This window comes from Pleurodeles waltl, chromosome 2_2, assembly GCF_031143425.1.
Source record: "Pleurodeles waltl isolate 20211129_DDA chromosome 2_2, aPleWal1.hap1.20221129, whole genome shotgun sequence".
Lineage (NCBI taxonomy): Eukaryota > Metazoa > Chordata > Amphibia > Caudata > Salamandridae > Pleurodeles > Pleurodeles waltl.
The window spans coordinates 297578410-297600072 of NC_090439.1; positions in this window are offsets into that span (position 1 = coordinate 297578410).

A 21663-nucleotide genomic window follows, 5' to 3' on the forward strand; every position below is an offset into this window, starting at 1 on the left:
GTAGGTTTCCCTAGGTGCCGGCTGAGCTAGAGGCCAAAATCTACAGGTAGGCACTTTGCAAAAAACACCTCTGTTTTCTTTCAAAAAATGTGATGTGTCCATGTTGTGTTTTGGGGCATTTCCTGTCATGTGCGCTAGGCCTACCCACACAAGTGAGGTACCATTTTTATCGGGAGACTTGGGGGAACGCTGGGTGGAAGGATATTTGTGGCTCCTCTCAGATTCCAGAACTTTCTATCACCGAAATGTGAGGAAAATGTGTTTTTTAGCCACATTTTGAGGTTTGCAAAGGATTCTGGGTAACAGAACCTGGTCAGAGCCCCACAAGTCACCCAATCTTGGATTCCCCTAGGTCTTTATTTTTAAAAAATGCACAGGTTTGGTAGGTTTCCCTAGGTGCCGGCTGAGCTAGAGGCCAAAATCTACAGGTAGGCACTTTGCAAAAAACACCTCTGTTTTCTTTAAAAATATGTGATGTGTCCACGTTGTGTTTTGGGGTATTTCCTGTCATAGGCGCTAGGCCTACCCACACAAGTGAGGTATCATTTTTATCGGGAGACTTGGGGGAATGCTGGGTGGAAGGAAATTTGTGACTCCTCTCAGATTCCAGAACTTTCTGTCACCGAAATGTGAGGAAAACGTGTTTTTTTTAGCCAAATGTTGAGGTTTGCAAAGGATTCTGGGTAACAGAACCTGGTCAGAGCCCCACAAGTCACCCCATCTTGCATTCCCCTAGGTCTCTAGTTTTCAGAAATGCACAGGTTTGGTAGGTTTCCCTAGGTGCCGACTGAGCGAGAGGCCAAAATCTACAGGTAGGCACTTTGCAAAAAACACCTGTTTTCTTTCAAGAAATGTGATGTGTCCACGTTGTGTTTTGGGGCATTTCCTGTCATGGGCGCTAGGCCTACCCACACAAGTGAGGTATCATTTTTATCGGGAGACTTAGGGGAACGCTGGATGGAAGGAAATTTGTGGCTCCTCTCAGATTCCAGAACTTTCTATCACCGAAATGTGAGGAAAATGTGTTTTTTAGCCACATTTTGAGGTTTGCAAAGGATTCTGGGTAACAGAACCTGGTCAGAGCCCCACAAGTCACCCCATCTTGGATTCCCCTAGGTCTTTATTTTTAAAAAATGCACAGGTTTGGTAGGTTTCCCTAGGTGCCGGCTGAGCTAGAGGCCAAAATCTACAGGTAGGCACTTTGCAAAAAACACCTCTGTTTTCTTTAAAAAAATGTGATGTGTGCACGTTGTGTTTTGGGGTATTTCCTGTCATAGGCGCTAGGCCTACCCACACAAGTGAGGTATCATTTTTATCGGGAGACTTGGGGGAATGCTGGGTGGAAGGGAATTTGTGGCTCCTCTCTGATTCTAGAACTTTCTGTCACCAAAATGTGAGGAAAATGTGTTTTGTTTAGCGAAATTTTGAGGTTTGCAAAGGATTCTGGGTAACAGAACCTGGTTAGAGCCCCACAAGTCACCCCATCTTGGATTCCCCTAGGTCTTTATTTTTAAAAAATGCACAGGTTTGGTAGGTTTCCCTAGGTGCCGGCTGAGCTAGAGGCCAAAATCTACAGGTAGGCACTTTGCAAAAAACACCTCTGTTTTCTTTAAAAAAATGTGATGTGTCCACGTTGTGTTTTGGGGCATTTCCTGTCACAGGCGCTAGGCCTACCCACACAAGTGAGGTATCATTTTTATCGGGAGACTTGGGGGAATGCTGGGTGGAAGGAAATTTGTGACTCCTCTCAGATTCCAGAACTTTCGGTCACCGAAATGTGAGGAAAACGTGTTTTTTTTAGCCAAATGTTGAGGTTTGCAAAGGATTCTGGGTAACAGAACCTGGTCAGAGCCCCACAAGTCACCCCATCTTGCATTCCCCTAGGTCTCTAGTTTTCAGAAATGCACAGGTTTGGTAGGTTTCCCTAGGTGCCGACTGAGCGAGAGGCCAAAATCTACAGGTAGGCACTTTGCAAAAAACACCTCTGTTTTCTTTAAAAAAATGTGATGTATCCACGTTGTGTTTTGGGGCATTTCCTGTCATGGGCGCTAGGCCTACCCACACAAGTGAGGTACCATTTTTATCGTAAGACTTGGAGGAACGCTGGGTGGAAGGAAATTTGTGGCTCCTCTCAGATTCCAGAACTTTCTGTCACCAAAATGTGAGGAAAACGTGTTTTTTTAAGCCAAATTTTGAGGTTTGCAAAGGATTCTGGGTAACAGAACCTGGTCAGAGCCCCACAAGTCCCCCCATCTTGGATTCCCCTAGGTCTCTAGTTTTCAAAAATGCACAGGTTTGGTAGGTTTCCCTAGGTGCCGGCTGAGCTAGAGGCCAAAATCTACAGGTGGGCACTTTGCAAAAAACACCTCTGTTTTCTTTAAAAAAATGTGATGTGTCCACGTTGCGTTTTGGGGCATTTCCTGCCGCAGGCGCTAGGCGTACCCACACAAGTGAGGTATCATTTTTATCGGGAGACTTGGGGGAACGCTGAGTGGAAGGAAATTTGTGGCTCCTCTCAGATTCCAGAACTTTCTATCACCGAAATGTGAGGAAAATGTGTTTTTTAGCCACATTTTGAGGTTTGCAAAGGATTCTGGGTAACAGAACCTGGTCAGAGCCCCACAAGTCCCCCCATCTTGGATTCCCCTAGGTCTCTAGTTTTCAAAAATGCACAGGTTTGGTAGGTTTCCCTAGGTGCCGGCTGAGCTAGAGGCCAAAATCTACAGGTGGGCACTTTGCAAAAAACACCTCTGTTTTCTTTAAAAAAATGTGATGTGTCCACGTTGCGTTTTGGGGCATTTCCTGCCGCAGGCGCTAGGCGTACCCACACAAGTGAGGTATCATTTTTATCGGGAGACTTGGGGGAACGCTGAGTGGAAGGAAATTTGTGGCTCCTCTCAGGTTCCAGAACTTTCTGTCACCGAAATGTGAGGAAAACTTGTTTTTTTAGCCAAATGTTGAGGTTTGCAAAAGATTCTGGGTAACAGAACCTGGTCAGAGCCCCACAAGTCACCCCATCTTGCATTCCCCTAGGTCTCTAGTTTTCAGAAATGAACAGATTTGGTAGGTTTCCCTAGGTGCCGACTGAGCTAGAGGCTAAAACCTACAGGTAGGCACTTTGCAAAAAACACCTGTTTTCTTTCAAGAAATGTGATGTGTCCACGTTGTGTTTTGGGGCATTTCCTGTCATGGGCGCTAGGCCTACCCACACAAGTGAGGTATCATTTTTATCGGGAGACTTAGGGGAACGCTGGATGGAAGGAAATTTGTGGCTCCTCTCAGATTCCAGAACTTTCTATCACCGAAATGTGAGGAAAATGTGTTTTTTAGCCACATTTTGAGGTTTGCAAAGGATTCTGGGTAACAGAACCTGGTCAGAGCCCCACAAGTCACCCCATCTTGGATTCCCCTAGGTCTTTATTTTTAAAAAATGCACAGGTTTGGTAGGTTTCCCTAGGTGCCGGCTGAGCTAGAGGCCAAAATCTACAGGTAGGCACTTTGCAAAAAACACCTCTGTTTTCTTTAAAAAAATGTGATGTGTCCACCTTGTGTTTTGGGGCATTTCCTGTCACAGGCGCTAGGCCTACCCACACAAGTGAGGTATCATTTTTATCGGGAGACTTGGGGGAATGCTGGGTGGAAGGGAATTTGTGGCTCCTCTCTGATTCTAGAACTTTCTGTCACCAAAATGTGAGGAAAATGTGTTTTGTTTAGCGAAATTTTGAGGTTTGCAAAGGATTCTGGGAAACAGAACCTGGTTAGAGCCCCACAAGTCACCCCATCTTGGATTCCCCTAGGTCTCTAGTTTTCAAAAATGTACAGGTTTGGTAGGTTTCCCTAGGTGCCGGCTGAGCTGGAGGCCAAAATCTACAGGTAGGCACTTTGCAAAAAACACCTCTGTTTTCTTTCAAAAAATGTGATGTGTCCATGTTGTGTTTTGGGGCATTTCCTGTCATGTGCGCTAGGCCTACCCACACAAGTGAGGTACCATTTTTATCGGGAGACTTGGGGGAACGCTGGGTGGAAGAAAATTTGTGGCTCCTCTCAGATTCCAGAACTTTCTATCACCGAAATGTGAGGAAAATGTGTTTTTTAGCCACATTTTGAGGTTTGCAAAGGATTCTGGGTAACAGAACCTTGTCAGAGCCCCACAAGTCACCCCATCTTGGATTCCCCTAGGTCTTTATTTTTAACAAATGCACAGGTTTGGTAGGTTTCCCTAGGTGCCGGCTGAGCTAGAGGCCAAAATCTACAGGTAGGCACTTTGCAAAAAACACCTCTGTTTTCTTTAAAAAACTGTGATGTGTCCACGTTGTGTTTTGGGGTATTTCCTGTCATAGGCGCTAGGCCTACCCACACAAGTGAGGTATCATTTTTATCGGGAGACTTGGGGGAATGCTGGGTGGAAGGAAATTTGTGACTCCTCTCAGATTCCAGAACTTTCTGTCACCGAAATGTGAGGAAAACGTGTTTTTTTTAGCCAAATGTTGAGGTTTGCAAAGGATTCTGGGTAACAGAACCTGGTCAGAGCCCCACAAGTCACCCCATCTTGCATTCCCCTAGGTCTCTAGTTTTCAGAAATGCACAGGTTTGGTAGGTTTCCCTAGGTGCCGACTGAGCGAGAGGCCAAAATCTACAGGTAGGCACTTTGCAAAAAACACCTCTGTTTTCTTTAAAAAAATGTGATGTGTCCACGTTGTGTTTTGGGGCATTTCCTGTCATGGGCGCTAGGCCTACCCACACAAGTGAGGTACCATTTTTATCGTAAGACTTGGAGGAACGCTGGGTGGAAGGAAATTTGTGGCTCCTCTCAGATTCCAGAACTTTCTGTCACCGAAATGTGAGGAAAATGTGTTTTTTTAGCCAAAGTTTGAGGTTTGCAAAGGATTCTGGGTAACAGAACCTTGTCAGAGCCCCACAAGTCACCCCATCTTGGATTCCCCTAGGTCTTTTTTTTTCAAAAATGTACAGGTTTGGTAGGTTTCCCTAGGTGCCGGCTGAGCTAGAGGCCAAAATCTACAGGTAGGCACTTTGCAAAAAACACCTCTGTTTTCTTTAAAAAAATGTGATGTGTCCACGTTGTGTTTTGGGGCATTTCCTGTCACAGGCGCTAGGCCTACCCACACAAGTGAGGTATCATTTTTATCGGGAGACTTGGGGGAATGCTGGGTGGAAGGGAATTTGTGGCTCCTCTCTGATTCTAGAACTTTCTGTCACCAAAATGTGAGGAAAATGTGTTTTTTTTTTGCGAAATTTTGAGGTTTGCAAAGGATTCTGGGTAACAGAACCTGGTTAGAGCCCCACAAGTCACCCCATCTTGGATTCCCCTAGGTCTCTAGTTTTAAAAAATGTACAGGTTTGGTAGGTTTCCCTAGGTGCCGGCTGAGCTAGAGGCCAAAATCTACAGGTAGGCACTTTGCAAAAAACACCTCTGTTTTCTCTCAAAAAATGTGATGTGTCCATGTTGTGTTTTGGGGCATTTCCTGTCACGGGCGCTAGGCCTACCCACACAAGTGAGGTACCATTTTTATCGGGAGACTTGGGGGAACGCTGGGTGGAAGGAAATTTGTGGCTCCTCTCAGATTCCAGAACTTTCTATCACCGAAATGTGAGGAAAATGTGTTTTTTAGCCACATTTTGAGGTTTGCAAAGGATTCTGGGTAACAGAACCTGGTCAGAGCCCCACAAGTCACCCCATCTTGGATTCCCCTAGGTCTTTATTTTTAAAAAATGCACAGGTTTGGTAGGTTTCCCTAGGTGCCGGCTGAGCTAGAGGCCAAAATCTACAGGTAGGCACTTTGCAAAAAACACCTCTATTTTCTTTAAAAAAATGTGATGTGTCCACGTTGTGTTTTGGGGCATTTCCTGTCACAGGCGCTAGGCCTACCCACACAAGTGAGGTATCATTTTTATCGGGAGACTTGGGGGAATGCTGGGTGGAAGGAAATTTGTGACTCCTCTCAGATTCCAGAACTTTCGGTCACCGAAATGTGAGGAAAACGTGTTTTTTTTAGCCAAATGTTGAGGTTTGCAAAGGATTCTGGGTAACAGAACCTGGTCAGAGCCCCACAAGTCACCCCATCTTGCATTCCCCTAGGTCTCTAGTTTTCAGAAATGCACAGGTTTGGTAGGTTTCCCTAGGTGCCGACTGAGCGAGAGGCCAAAATCTACAGGTAGGCACTTTGCAAAAAACACCTCTGTTTTCTTTAAAAAAATGTGATGTGTCCACGTTGTGTTTTGGGGCATTTCCTGTCATGGGCGCTAGGCCTACCCACACAAGTGAGGTACCATTTTTATCGTAAGACTTGGAGGAACGTTGGGTGGAAGGAAATTTGTGGCTCCTCTCAGATTCCAGAACTTTCTGTCACCGAAATGTGAGGAAAATGTGTTTTTTTAGCCAAAGTTTGAGGTTTGCAAAGGATTCTGGGTAACAGAACCTTGTCAGAGCCCCACAAGTCACCCCATCTTGGATTCCCCTAGGTCTTTATTTTTCAAAAATGCACAGGTTTGGTAGATTTCCCTAGGTGCGGCTGAGCTAGAGGCCAAAATCTACAGGTAGGCACTTTGCAAAAAACAGCTCTGTTTTCTTTCAAAAAATGTGATTTGTCCACGTTGCATTTTGGGGCGTTTCCTGTCGCAGGCGCTAGGCCTACCCACACAAGTGAGGTATCATTTTTATAGGGAGACTTGGGGGAACGCTGGGTGGAAGGAAATTTGTGGCTCCTCTCAGATTCCAGAACTTTCTATCACCGAAATGTGAGGAAAATTTGTTTTTTAGCCACATTTTGAGGTTTGCAAAGGATTCTGGGTAACAGAACCTGGTCTGAGCCCCACAAGTCACCCCATCTTGGATTCCCCTAGGTCTTTATTTTTAAAAAATGCACAGGTTTGGTAGGTTTCCCTAGGTGCCGGCTGAGCTAGAGGCCAAAATCTACAGGTAGGCACTTTGCAAAAAACACCTCTGTTTTCTTTAAAAAAATGTGATGTGTCCACGTTGTGTTTTGGGGCATTTCCTGTCACAGGCGCTAGGCCTACCCACACAAGTGAGGTATCATTTTTATCGGGAGACTTGGGGGAATGCTGGGTGGAAGGAAATTTGTGACTCCTCTCAGATTCCAGAACTTTCTGTCACCGAAATGTGAGGAAAACTTGTTTTTTTTAGCCAAATGTTGAGGTTTGCAAAGGATTCCGGGTAACAGAACCTGGTCAGAGTCCCACAAGTCACCCCATCTTGCATTCCCCTAGGTCTCTAGTTTTCAGAAATGCACAGGTTTGGTAGGTTTCCCTAGTTGCCGAGTGAGCGAGAGGCCAAAATCTACAGGTAGGCACTTTGCAAAAGCACCTCTGTTTTCTTTAAAAAAATGTGATGTGTCCACGTTGTGTTTTGGGGCATTTCCTGTCATGGGCGCTAGGCCTACCCACACAAGTGAGGTACCATTTTTATCGTAAGACTTGGAGGAACGCTGGGTGGAAGGAAATTTGTGGCTCCTCTCAGATTCCAGAACTTTCTGTCACCGAAATGTGAGGAAAATGTGTTTTTTTAGCCAAAGTTTGAGGTTTGCAAAGGATTCTGGGTAACAGAACCTTGTCAGAGCCCCACAAGTCACCCCATCTTGGATTCCCTTAGGTCTTTATTTTTCAAAAATGCACAGGTTTGGTAGGTTTCCCTAGGTGCGGCTGAGCTAGAGGCCAAAATCTACAGGTAGGCACTTTGCAAAAAACAGCTCTGTTTTCTTTCAAAAAATGTGATTTGTCCACGTTGCATTTTGGGGCGTTTCCTGTCGCAGGCGCTAGGCCTACCCACACAAGTGAGGTATCATTTTTATCGGGAGACTTGGGGGAACGCTGGGTGGAAGGAAATTTGTGGCTCCTCTCAGATTCCAGAACTTTTTGTCACCGAAATGTGAGGAAAACGTGTTTTTTTAGCCAAATTGTGAGGTTTGCAAAGGATTCTGGATAACAGAACCTGGTCAGAGCCCCACAAGTCACCCCATCTTGGATTCCCCTAGGTCTCTAGTTTTCAAAAATGTACAAGTTTGGTAGGTTTCCCTAGGTGCTGGCTGAGCTAGAGGACAAAATCTACAGGTAGGCACTTTGCAAAAAACACCTCTGTTTTCTTTAAAAAAATTGATGTGTCTACGTTGCATTTTGGGGCATTTTCTGTCGCGGGCGCTAGGCCTACCCACGCAAGTGAGGTATCATTTTTATCAGGAGCCTTGGGGGAACGCTGGGTGGAAGGAAATTTGTGGCTCCTCTCTGATTCCAGAACTTTCTGTCACCAAAACTTGAGGAAAATGTGTTTTTTTAGCCAATGTTTGAGGTTTGCAAAGGATTCTGGGTAACAGAACCTGTTCAGAGCCCCACAAGTCACCCCATCTTGGATTCCCCTAGGTCTTTAGATTTAAAAAATGCACAGGTTTGGTAGGTTTCTCTAGGTGCTGGCTGAGCTAGAGGCCAAAATCTACAGGTAGGCACTTTGCAAAAAACACCTCTGTTTTCTTTAAAAAAATGTGATGTGTCCACGTTGCGTTTTGGGGCATTTCCTGTCATGGGCGCTAGGCCTACCCACACAAGTGAGGTACCATTTTTATCGGGAGACTTGGTGGAACGCTGGGTGGATGGAAATTTGTGGCTCCTCTCAGATTCCAGAACTATCTGTCACTGAAATGTGAGGAAAATATGTTTTTTAGCCAAATTTTGCGGTTTGCAAAGGATTCTGGGTAACAGAACCTGGTCAAAGCCCCACAAATCACCCCATCTTGGATTCCCCTAGGTCTCTAGTTTTAAAAAATGCACAGGTTTGGTGGGTTTCCCTATGTGCCAGCTGAGCTAGAGGCCAAAATCTGCAAGTAGGCACTTTGCAAAAAACACCTGTTTTCTTTCAAAAAATGTGATGTGTCCACGTTGTGTTTTGGAGCATTTCCTGTCACGGGCGCTAGGCCTACCCTCACAAGTGAGGTATCATTTTTATCGGGAGACTTGGGGGAACGCTGGGTGGAAGGAAATTTGTGGCTCCTCTCTGATTCCAGAACTTTCTGTCACCAAAATTTGAGGAAAATGTGTTTATTTAGCCAATGTTTGAGGTTTGCAAAGGATTCTGGGTAACAGAACCTGGTTAGAGCCCCACAAGTCACCCCATCTTGGATTCCCCTAGGTCTTTAGATTTAAAAAATGCACAGGTTTGGTAGGTTTCTCTAGGTGCTGGCTGAGCTAGAGGACAAAATCTACAGGCAGGCACTTTGCAAAAAACACCTCTGTTTTCTTTAAAAAAAATTGATGTGTCTACGTTGCGTTTTGGGGCATTTTCTGTCGCGGGCGCTAGGCCTACCCACGCAAGTGAGGTATCATTTTTATCAGGAGCCTTGGGGGAACGCTGGGTGGAAGGAAATTTGTGGCTCCTCTCTGATTCCAGAACTTTCTGTCACCAAAATTTGAGGAAAATGTGTTTTTTTAGCCAATGTTTGAGGTTTGCAAAGGATTCTGGGTAACAGAACCTGGTCAGAGCCCCACAAGTCACCCCATCTTGGATTCCCCTAGGTCTCTAGTTTTCAAAAATGTACAGGTTTGGTAGGTTTCCCTAGGTGCCGGCTGAGCTAGAGGCCAAAATCTACAGGTAGGCACTTTGCAAAAAACACCTCTGTTTTCTTTAAAAAAATGTGATGTGTCCACGTTGTGTTTTGGGGCATTTCCTGTCACAGGCGCCAGGCCTACCCACACAAGTGAGGTACCATTTTTATCGTAAGACTTGGAGGAACGCTGGGTGGAAGGAAATTTGTGGCTCCTCTCAGATTCCAGAACTTTCTGTCACCGAAATGTGAGGAAAATGTGTTTTTTTAGCCAAAGTTTGAGGTTTGCAAAGGATTCTGGGTAACAGAACCTTGTCAGAGCCCCACAAGTCACCCCATCTTGGATTCCCCTAGGTCTTTGTTTTTCAAAAATGTACAGGTTTGGTAGGTTTCCCTAGGTGCCGGCTGAGCTAGAGGCCAAAATCTACAGGTAGGCACTTTGCAAAAAACACCTCTGTTTTCTTTAAAAAAATGTGATGTGTCCACGTTGTGTTTTGGGGCATTTCCTGTCACAGGCGCTAGGCCTACCCACACAAGTGATGTATCATTTTTATCGGGAGACTTGGGGGAATGCTGGGTGGAAGGGAATTTGTGGCTCCTCTCTGATTCTAGAACTTTCTGTCACCAAAATGTGAGGAAAATGTGTTTTTTTTTTGCGAAATTTTGAGGTTTGCAAAGGATTCTGGGTAACAGAACCTGGTTAGAGCCCCACAAGTCACCCCATCTTGGATTCCCCTAGGTCTCTAGTTTTAAAAAATGTACAGGTTTGGTAGGTTTCCCTAGGTGCCGGCTGAGCTAGAGGCCAAAATCTACAGGTAGGCACTTTGCAAAAAACACCTCTGTTTTCTCTCAAAAAATGTGATGTGTCCATGTTGTGTTTTGGGGCATTTCCTGTCACGGGCGCTAGGCCTACCCACACAAGTGAGGTACCATTTTTATCGGGAGACTTGGGGGAACGCTGGGTGGAAGGAAATTTGTGGCTCCTCTCAGATTCCAGAACTTTCTATCACCGAAATGTGAGGAAAATGTGTTTTTTAGCCACATTTTGAGGTTTGCAAAGGATTCTGGGTAACAGAACCTGGTCAGAGCCCCACAAGTCACCCCATCTTGGATTCCCCTAGGTCTTTATTTTTAAAAAATGCACAGGTTTGGTAGGTTTCCCTAGGTGCCGGCTGAGCTAGAGGCCAAAATCTACAGGTAGGCACTTTGCAAAAAACACCTCTATTTTCTTTAAAAAAATGTGATGTGTCCACGTTGTGTTTTGGGGCATTTCCTGTCACAGGCGCTAGGCCTACCCACACAAGTGAGGTATCATTTTTATCGGGAGACTTGGGGGAATGCTGGGTGGAAGGAAATTTGTGACTCCTCTCAGATTCCAGAACTTTCGGTCACCGAAATGTGAGGAAAACGTGTTTTTTTTAGCCAAATGTTGAGGTTTGCAAAGGATTCTGGGTAACAGAACCTCGTCAGAGCCCCACAAGTCACCCCATCTTGCATTCCCCTAGGTCTCTAGTTTTCAGAAATGCACAGGTTTGGTAGGTTTCCCTAGGTGCCGACTGAGCGAGAGGCCAAAATCTACAGGTAGGCACTTTGCAAAAAACACCTCTGTTTTCTTTAAAAAAATGTGATGTGTCCACGTTGTGTTTTGGGGCATTTCCTGTCATGGGCGCTAGGCCTACCCACACAAGTGAGGTACCATTTTTATCGTAAGACTTGGAGGAACGCTGGGTGGAAGGAAATTTGTGGCTCCTCTCAGATTCCAGAACTTTCTGTCACCGAAATGTGAGGAAAATGTGTTTTTTTAGCCAAAGTTTGAGGTTTGCAAAGGATTCTGGGTAACAGAACCTTGTCAGAGCCCCACAAGTCACCCCATCTTGGATTCCCTTAGGTCTTTATTTTTCAAAAATGCACAGGTTTGGTAGGTTTCCCTAGGTGCGGCTGAGCTAGAGGCCAAAATCTACAGGTAGGCACTTTGCAAAAAACAGCTCTGTTTTCTTTCAAAAAATGTGATTTGTCCACGTTGCATTTTGGGGCGTTTCCTGTCGCAGGCGCTAGGCCTACCCACACAAGTGAGGTATCATTTTTATCGGGAGACTTGGGGGAACGCTGGGTGGAAGGAAATTTGTGGCTCCTCTCAGATTCCAGAACTTTTTGTCACCGAAATGTGAGGAAAACGTGTTTTTTTAGCCAAATTGTGAGGTTTGCAAAGGATTCTGGATAACAGAACCTGGTCAGAGCCCCACAAGTCACCCCATCTTGGATTCCCCTAGGTCTCTAGTTTTCAAAAATGTACAAGTTTGGTAGGTTTCCCTAGGTGCTGGCTGAGCTAGAGGACAAAATCTACAGGTAGGCACTTTGCAAAAAACACCTCTGTTTTCTTTAAAAAAATTGATGTGTCTACGTTGCATTTTGGGGCATTTTCTGTCGCGGGCGCTAGGCCTACCCACGCAAGTGAGGTATCATTTTTATCAGGAGCCTTGGGGGAACGCTGGGTGGAAGGAAATTTGTGGCTCCTCTCTGATTCCAGAACTTTCTGTCACCAAAACTTGAGGAAAATGTGTTTTTTTAGCCAATGTTTGAGGTTTGCAAAGGATTCTGGGTAACAGAACCTGTTCAGAGCCCCACAAGTCACCCCATCTTGGATTCCCCTAGGTCTTTAGATTTAAAAAATGCACAGGTTTGGTAGGTTTCTCTAGGTGCTGGCTGAGCTAGAGGCCAAAATCTACAGGTAGGCACTTTGCAAAAAACACCTCTGTTTTCTTTAAAAAAATGTGATGTGTCCACGTTGCGTTTTGGGGCATTTCCTGTCATGGGCGCTAGGCCTACCCACACAAGTGAGGTACCATTTTTATCGGGAGACTTGGTGGAACGCTGGGTGGATGGAAATTTGTGGCTCCTCTCAGATTCCAGAACTATCTGTCACTGAAATGTGAGGAAAATATGTTTTTTAGCCAAATTTTGCGGTTTGCAAAGGATTCTGGGTAACAGAACCTGGTCAAAGCCCCACAAATCACCCCATCTTGGATTCCCCTAGGTCTCTAGTTTTAAAAAATGCACAGGTTTGGTGGGTTTCCCTATGTGCCAGCTGAGCTAGAGGCCAAAATCTGCAAGTAGGCACTTTGCAAAAAACACCTGTTTTCTTTCAAAAAATGTGATGTGTCCACGTTGTGTTTTGGAGCATTTCCTGTCACGGGCGCTAGGCCTACCCTCACAAGTGAGGTATCATTTTTATCGGGAGACTTGGGGGAACGCTGGGTGGAAGGAAATTTGTGGCTCCTCTCTGATTCCAGAACTTTCTGTCACCAAAATTTGAGGAAAATGTGTTTATTTAGCCAATGTTTGAGGTTTGCAAAGGATTCTGGGTAACAGAACCTGGTTAGAGCCCCACAAGTCACCCCATCTTGGATTCCCCTAGGTCTTTAGATTTAAAAAATGCACAGGTTTGGTAGGTTTCTCTAGGTGCTGGCTGAGCTAGAGGACAAAATCTACAGGCAGGCACTTTGCAAAAAACACCTCTGTTTTCTTTAAAAAAAATTGATGTGTCTACGTTGCGTTTTGGGGCATTTTCTGTCGCGGGCGCTAGGCCTACCCACGCAAGTGAGGTATCATTTTTATCAGGAGCCTTGGGGGAACGCTGGGTGGAAGGAAATTTGTGGCTCCTCTCTGATTCCAGAACTTTCTGTCACCAAAATTTGAGGAAAATGTGTTTTTTTAGCCAATGTTTGAGGTTTGCAAAGGATTCTGGGTAACAGAACCTGGTCAGAGCCCCACAAGTCACCCCATCTTGGATTCCCCTAGGTCTCTAGTTTTCAAAAATGTACAGGTTTGGTAGGTTTCCCTAGGTGCCGGCTGAGCTAGAGGCCAAAATCTACAGGTAGGCACTTTGCAAAAAACACCTCTGTTTTCTTTAAAAAAATGTGATGTGTCCACGTTGTGTTTTGGGGCATTTCCTGTCACAGGCGCCAGGCCTACCCACACAAGTGAGGTACCATTTTTATCGTAAGACTTGGAGGAACGCTGGGTGGAAGGAAATTTGTGGCTCCTCTCAGATTCCAGAACTTTCTGTCACCGAAATGTGAGGAAAATGTGTTTTTTTAGCCAAAGTTTGAGGTTTGCAAAGGATTCTGGGTAACAGAACCTTGTCAGAGCCCCACAAGTCACCCCATCTTGGATTCCCCTAGGTCTTTGTTTTTCAAAAATGTACAGGTTTGGTAGGTTTCCCTAGGTGCCGGCTGAGCTAGAGGCCAAAATCTACAGGTAGGCACTTTGCAAAAAACACCTCTGTTTTCTTTAAAAAAATGTGATGTGTCCACGTTGTGTTTTGGGGCATTTCCTGTCACAGGCGCTAGGCCTACCCACACAAGTGATGTATCATTTTTATCGGGAGACTTGGGGGAATGCTGGGTGGAAGGGAATTTGTGGCTCCTCTCTGATTCTAGAACTTTCTGTCACCAAAATGTGAGGAAAATGTGTTTTTTTTTTGCGAAATTTTGAGGTTTGCAAAGGATTCTGGGTAACAGAACCTGGTTAGAGCCCCACAAGTCACCCCATCTTGGATTCCCCTAGGTCTCTAGTTTTAAAAAATGTACAGGTTTGGTAGGTTTCCCTAGGTGCCGGCTGAGCTAGAGGCCAAAATCTACAGGTAGGCACTTTGCAAAAAACACCTCTGTTTTCTCTCAAAAAATGTGATGTGTCCATGTTGTGTTTTGGGGCATTTCCTGTCACGGGCGCTAGGCCTACCCACACAAGTGAGGTACCATTTTTATCGGGAGACTTGGGGGAACGCTGGGTGGAAGGAAATTTGTGGCTCCTCTCAGATTCCAGAACTTTCTATCACCGAAATGTGAGGAAAATGTGTTTTTTAGCCACATTTTGAGGTTTGCAAAGGATTCTGGGTAACAGAACCTGGTCAGAGCCCCACAAGTCACCCCATCTTGGATTCCCCTAGGTCTTTATTTTTAAAAAATGCACAGGTTTGGTAGGTTTCCCTAGGTGCCGGCTGAGCTAGAGGCCAAAATCTACAGGTAGGCACTTTGCAAAAAACACCTCTATTTTCTTTAAAAAAATGTGATGTGTCCACGTTGTGTTTTGGGGCATTTCCTGTCACAGGCGCTAGGCCTACCCACACAAGTGAGGTATCATTTTTATCGGGAGACTTGGGGGAATGCTGGGTGGAAGGAAATTTGTGACTCCTCTCAGATTCCAGAACTTTCGGTCACCGAAATGTGAGGAAAACGTGTTTTTTTTAGCCAAATGTTGAGGTTTGCAAAGGATTCTGGGTAACAGAACCTCGTCAGAGCCCCACAAGTCACCCCATCTTGCATTCCCCTAGGTCTCTAGTTTTCAGAAATGCACAGGTTTGGTAGGTTTCCCTAGGTGCCGACTGAGCGAGAGGCCAAAATCTACAGGTAGGCACTTTGCAAAAAACACCTCTGTTTTCTTTAAAAAAATGTGATGTGTCCACGTTGTGTTTTGGGGCATTTCCTGTCATGGGCGCTAGGCCTACCCACACAAGTGAGGTACCATTTTTATCGTAAGACTTGGAGGAACGCTGGGTGGAAGGAAATTTGTGGCTCCTCTCAGATTCCAGAACTTTCTGTCACCGAAATGTGAGGAAAATGTGTTTTTTTAGCCAAAGTTTGAGGTTTGCAAAGGATTCTGGGTAACAGAACCTTGTCAGAGCCCCACAAGTCACCCCATCTTGGATTTCCCTAGGTCTTTATTTTTCAAAAATGTACAGGTTTGGTAGGTTTCCCTAGGTGCCGGCTGAGCTAGAGGCCAAAATCTACAGGTAGGCACTTTGCAAAAAACACCTGATGTCTTTAAAAAAATGTGATGTGTCCACGTTGTGTTTTGGGGCATTTCCTGTCACGGGCGCTAGGCCTACCCACACAAGTAAGGTATCATTTTTATCGGGAGACTTGGGGGAACGCTGGGTGGAAGGAAATTTGTGGCTCCTCTCGGATTCCAGAACTTTCTGTCACCAAAATGTGAGGAAAACCTGTTTTTTTAGCCAAATATTGAGGTTTGCAAAGGATTCTGGGTAACAGAACCTGGTCAGAGTCCCACAAGTCACCCCATCTTGCATTCCCCTAGGTCTCTAGTTTTCAAACATTCACAGGTTTGGTAGGTTTCCCTAGGTGCCGGCTGAGCTAGAGGCCAAAATCTACAGGTAGGCACTTTGCAAAAAACACCTCTGTTTTCTTTAAAAAAATGTGATGTGTCCACCTTGTGTTTTGGGGCATTTCCTGTCACAGGCGCTAGGCCTACCCACACAAGTGAGGTATCATTTTTATCGGGAGACTTGGGGGAATGCTGGGTGGAAGGGAATTTGTGGGTCCTCTCTGATTCTAGAACTTTCTGTCACCAAAATGTGAGGAAAATGTGTTTTTTTTAGCGAAATTTTGAGGTTTGCAAAGGATTCTGGGTAACAGAACCTGGTTAGAGCCCCACAAGTCACCCCATCTTGGATTCCCCTAGGTCTCTAGTTTTCAAAAATGTACAGGTTTGGTAGGTTTCCCTAGGTGCCGGCTGAGCTAGAGGCCAAAATCTACAGGTAGGCACTTTGCAAAAAACACCTCTGTTTTCTTTCCAAAAATGTGATGTGTCCATGTTGTGTTTTGGGGCATTTCCTGTCATGTGCGCTAGGCCTACCCACACAAGTGAGGTACCATTTTTATCGGGAGACTTGGGGGAACGCTGGGTGGAAGGAAATTTGTGGCTTCTCTCAGATTCCAGAACTTTCTATCACCGAAATGTGAGGAAAATGTGTTTTTTAGCCACATTTTGAGGTTTGCAAAGGATTCTGGGTAACAGAACCTGGTCAGAGCCCCACAAGTCACCCCATGTTGGATTCCCCTAGGTCTCTAGTTTTCAGAAATGCACAGGTTTGGTAGGTTTCCCTAGGTGCCGACTGAGCGAGAGGCCAAAATCTACAGGTAGGCACTTTGCAAAAAACACCTCTGTTTTCTTTAAAAAAATGTGATGTGTCCACGTTGTGTTTTGGGGCATTTCCTGTCATGGGCGCTAGGCCTACCCACACAAGTGAGGTACCATTTTTATCGTAAGACTTGGAGGAACGCTGGGTGGAAGGAAATTTGTGGCTCCTCTCAGATTCCAGAACTTTCTGTCACCGAAATGTGAGGAAAATGTGTTTTTTTAGCCAAAGTTTGAGGTTTGCAAAGGATTCTGGGTAACAGAACCTTGTCAGAGCCCCACAAGTCACCCCATCTTGGATTTCCCTAGGTCTTTATTTTTCAAAAATGTACAGGTTTGGTAGGTTTCCCTAGGTGCCGGCTGAGCTAGAGGCCAAAATCTACAGGTAGGCACTTTGCAAAAAACACCTCTGTTTTCTTTAAAAAAATGTGATGTGTCCACGTTGTGTTTTGGGGCATTTCCTGTCACAGGCGCTAGGCCTACCCACACAAGTGAGGTATCATTTTTATCGGGAGACTTGGGGGAATGCTGGGTGGAAGGGAATTTGTGGCTCCTCTCTGATTCTAGAACTTTCTGTCACCAAAATGTGAGGAAAATGTGTTTTTTTTAGCGAAATTTTGAGGTTTGCAAAGGATTCTGGGTAACAGAACCTGGTTAGAGCCCCACAAGTCACCCCATCTTGGATTCCCCTAGGTCTCTAGTTTTAAAAAATGTACAGGTTTGGTAGGTTTCCCTAGGTGCCGGCTGAGCTAGAGGCCAAAATCTACAGGTAGGCACTTTGCAAAAAACACCTCTGTTTTCTTTAAAAAAATGTGATGTGTCCACGTTGTGTTTTGGGGCATTTCCTGTGATGGGCGCTAGGTCTACCCACACAAGTGAGGTATCATTTTTATCGGGAGACTTGGGGGAATGATGGGTGGAAGGGAATTTGTGGCTCCTCTCTGATTCTAGAACTTTCTGTCACCAAAATGTGAGGAAAATGTGTTTTTTTTAGCGAAATTTTGAGGTTTGCAAAGGATTCTGGGTAACAGAACCTGGTTAGAGCCCCACAAGTCACCCCATCTTGGATTCCCCTAGGTCTCTAGTTTTCAAAAATGTACAGGTTTGGTAGGTTTCCCTAGGTGCCGGCTGAGCTAGAGGCCAAAATCTACAGGTAGGCACTTTGCAAAAAACACCTCTGTTTTCTATCAAAAAATGTGATGTGTCCATGTTGTGTTTTGGGGCATTTCCTGTCATGTGCGCTAGGCCTACCCACACAAGTCAGGTACCATTTTTATCGGGAGACCTGGGGGAACGCTGGGTGGAAGGAAATTTGTGGCTCCTCTCAGATTCCAGAACTTTCTATCACCGAAATGTGAGGAAAATGTGTTTTTTAGCCACATTTTGAGGTTTGCAAAGGATTCTGGGTAACAGAACCTGGTCAGAGCCCCACAAGTCACCCCATCTTGGATTCCCCTAGGTCTTTATTTTTAAAAAATGCACAGGTTTGGTAGGTTTCCCTAGGTGCCGGCTGAGCTAGAGGCCAAAATCTACAGGTAGGCACTTTGCAAAAAACACCTCTGTTTTCTTTAAAAAAATGTGATGTGTCCACGTTGTGTTTTGGGGCATTTCCTGTCACAGGCGCTAGGCCTACCCACACAAGTGAGGTATCATTTTTATCGGGAGACTTGGGGGAATGCTGGGTGGAAGGAAATTTGTGACTCCTCTCAGATTCCAGAACTTTCTGTCACCGAAATGTGAGGAAAACGTGTTTTTTTTAGCCAAATGTTGAGGTTTGCAAAGGATTCTGGGTAACAGAACCTGGTCAGAGCCCCACAAGTCACCCCATCTTGCATTCCCCTAGGTCTCTAGTTTTCAGAAATGCACAGGTTTGGTAGGTTTCCCTAGGTGCCGACTGAGCGAGAGGCCAAAATCTACAGGTAGGCACTTTGCAAAAAACACCTCTGTTTTCTTTAAAAAAATGTGATGTGTCCACGTTGTGTTTTGGGGCATTTCCTGTCATGGGCGCTAGGCCTACCCACACAAGTGAGGTACCATTTTTATCGTAAGACTTGGAGGAACGCTGGGTGGAAGGAAATTTGTGGCTCCTCTAAGATTCCAGAACTTTCTGTCACCGAAATGTGAGGAAAATGTGTTTTTTTAGCCAAAGTTTGAGGTTTGCAAAGGATTCTGGGTAACAGAACCTTGTCAGAGCCCCACAAGTCACCCCATCTTGGATTCCCCTAGGTCTTTATTTTTCAAAAATGCACAGGTTTGGTAGGTTTCCCTGGGTGCGGCTGAGCTAGAGGCCAAAATCTACAGGTAGGCACTTTGCAAAAAACACCTCTGTTTTCTTTAAAAAAATGTGATGTGTCCACGTTGTGTTTTGGGGCATTTCCTGTCACAGGCGCTAGGCCTACCCACACAAGTGAGGTATCATTTTTATCGGGAGACTTGGGGGAATGCTGGGTGGAATGAAATTTGTGACTCCTCTCAGATTCCAGAACTTTCTGTCACCGAAATGTGAGGAAAACTTGTTTTTTTTAGCCAAATGTTGAGGTTTGCAAAGGATTCTGGATAACAGAACCTGGTCAGAGCCCCACAAGTCACCCCATCTTGGATTCCCCTAGGTCTCTAGTTTTCAAAAATGTACAAGTTTGGTAGGTTTCCCTAGGTGCTGGCTGAGCTAGAGGACAAAATCTACAGGTAGGCACTTTGCAAAAAACACCTCTGTTTTCTTTAAAAAAATTTGATGTGTCTACGTTGCGTTTTGGGGCATTTTCTGTCGCTTGCGCTAGGCCTACCCACGCAAGTGAGGTATCATTTTTATCAGGAGCCTTGGGGGAACGCTGGGTGGAAGGAAATTTGTGGCTCCTCTCTGATTCCAGAACTTTCTGTCACCAAAATTTGAGGAAAATGTGTTTTTTTAGCCAATGTTTGAGGTTTGCAAAGGATTCTGGGTAACAGAACCTGGTCAGAGCCCCACAAGTCACCCCATCTTGGATTCCCCTAGGTCTTTAGATTTAAATAATGCACAGGTTTGGTAGGTTTCTCTAGGTGCTGGCTGAGCTAGAGGCCAAAATCTACAGGTAGGCACTTTGCAAAAAACACCTCTGTTTTCTTTAAAAAAATGTGATGTGTCCACGTTGCGTTTTGGGGCATTTCCTGTCATGGGCGCTAGGCCTACCCACACAAGTGAGGTACCATTTTTATCGGGAGACTTGGTGGAACGCTGGGTGGATGGAAATTTGTGGCTCCTCTCAGATTCCAGAACTTTCTGTCACTGAAATGTGAGGAAAATATGTTTTTTAGCCAAATTGTGCGGTTTGCAAAGGATTCTGGGTAACAGAACCTGGTCAAAGCCATACAAATCACCCCATCTTGGATTCCCCTAGGTCTCTAGTTTTAAAAAATGCACAGGTTTGGTGGGTTTCCCTATGTGCCAGCTGAGCTAGAGGCCAAAATCTACAAGTAGGCACTTTGCAAAAAACACCTGTTTTCTTTAAAAAAATGTGATGTGTCCACGTTGTGTTTTGGGGCATTTCCTGTCACGGGCGCTAGGCCTACCCACACAATTGAGGTATCATTTTTATCGGGAGTCTTGGGGGAACGCTGGGTGGAAAGAAATTTGTGGCTACTCTCGGATTCCAGAACTTTCTGTCACCGAAATGTGAGGAAAACCTGTTTTTTTAGCCAAATATTGAGGTTTGCAAAGGATACTGGGTAACAGAACCTGGTCAGAGTCCCACAAATCACCCCATCTTGCATTCCCCTAGGTCTCTAGTTTTCAAAAATTCACAGGTTTGGTAGGTTTCCCTAGCTGCCGGCTGAGCTAGAGGCCAAAATCTACAGGTAGGCAGTTTGCAAAAAACACCTCTGTTTTCTTTCAAAAAATGTGATGTGTCCATGTTGTGTTTTGGGGCATTTCCTGTCACGGGCGCTAGGCCTACCCAAACAAGTGAGGTATCATTTTTATCGGGAGACTTGGGGGAACGCTGGGTGGAAGGAAATTTGTGGCTCCTCTAAGATTCCTGAACTTTCTGTCACTGAAATGTGAGGAAAATATGTTTTTTAGCCAAATTTTGCGGTTTGCAAAGGATTCTGGGTAACAGAACCTGGTCAAAGCCCCACAAGTCACCCCATCTTGGATTCCCCTAGGTCTCTAGTTTTAAAAAATGCACAGGTTTGGTAGGTTTCCCTAGGTGCGGCTGAGCTAGAGGCCAAAATCTACAGGTAGGCACTTTGCAAAAAACAGCTCTGTTTTCTTTCAAAAAATGGGATTTGTCCACGTTGCATTTTGGGGCGTTTCCTGTCGCAGGCGCTAGGCCTACCCACACAAGTGAGGTATTATTTTTATCGGGAGACTTGGGGGAACGCTGGGTGGAAGGAAATTTGTTGCTCCTCTCAGATTCCAGAACTTTCTGTCACCGAAATGTGAGGAAAACGTGTTTTTTTAGCCAAATTGTGAGGTTTGCAAAGGATTCTGGATAACAGAACCTGGTCAGAGCCCCACAAGTCACCCCATCTTGGATTCCCCTAGGTCTCTAGTTTTCAAAAATGCACAGGTTTGGTAGGTTTCCCTAGGTGCGGCTGAGCTAGAGGCCAAAATCTACAAGTAGGCACTTTGCAAAAAACAGCTCTGTTTTCTTTCAAAAAATGTGATTTGTCCACGTTGCATTTTGGGGCGTTTCCTGTCGCAGGCGCTAGGCCTACCCACACAAGTGAGGTATCATTTTTATCGGGAGACTTGGGGGAACGCTGGGTGGAAGGAAATTTGTGGCTCCTCTCAGATTCCAGAACTTTCTGTCACCGAAATGTGAGGAAAACGTGTTTTTTTAGCCAAATTGTGAGGTTTGCAAAGGATTCTGGATAACAGAACCTGGTCAGAGCCCCACAAGTCACCCCATCTTGGATTCCCCTAGGGTTCTAGTTTTCAAAAATGTACACGTTTGGTACGTTTCCCTAGGTGCTGGCTGAGCTAGAGGACAAAATCTACAGGTAGGCACTTTGCAAAAAACACCTCTGTTTTCTTTAAAAAAAATTGATGTGTCTACGTTGCGTTTTGGGGCATTTTCTGTCGCGGGCGCTAGGCCTACCCACGCAAGTGAGGTATCATTTTTATCAGGAGCCTTGGGGGAACGCTGGGTGGAAGGAAATTTGTGGCTCCTCTCTGATTCCAGAA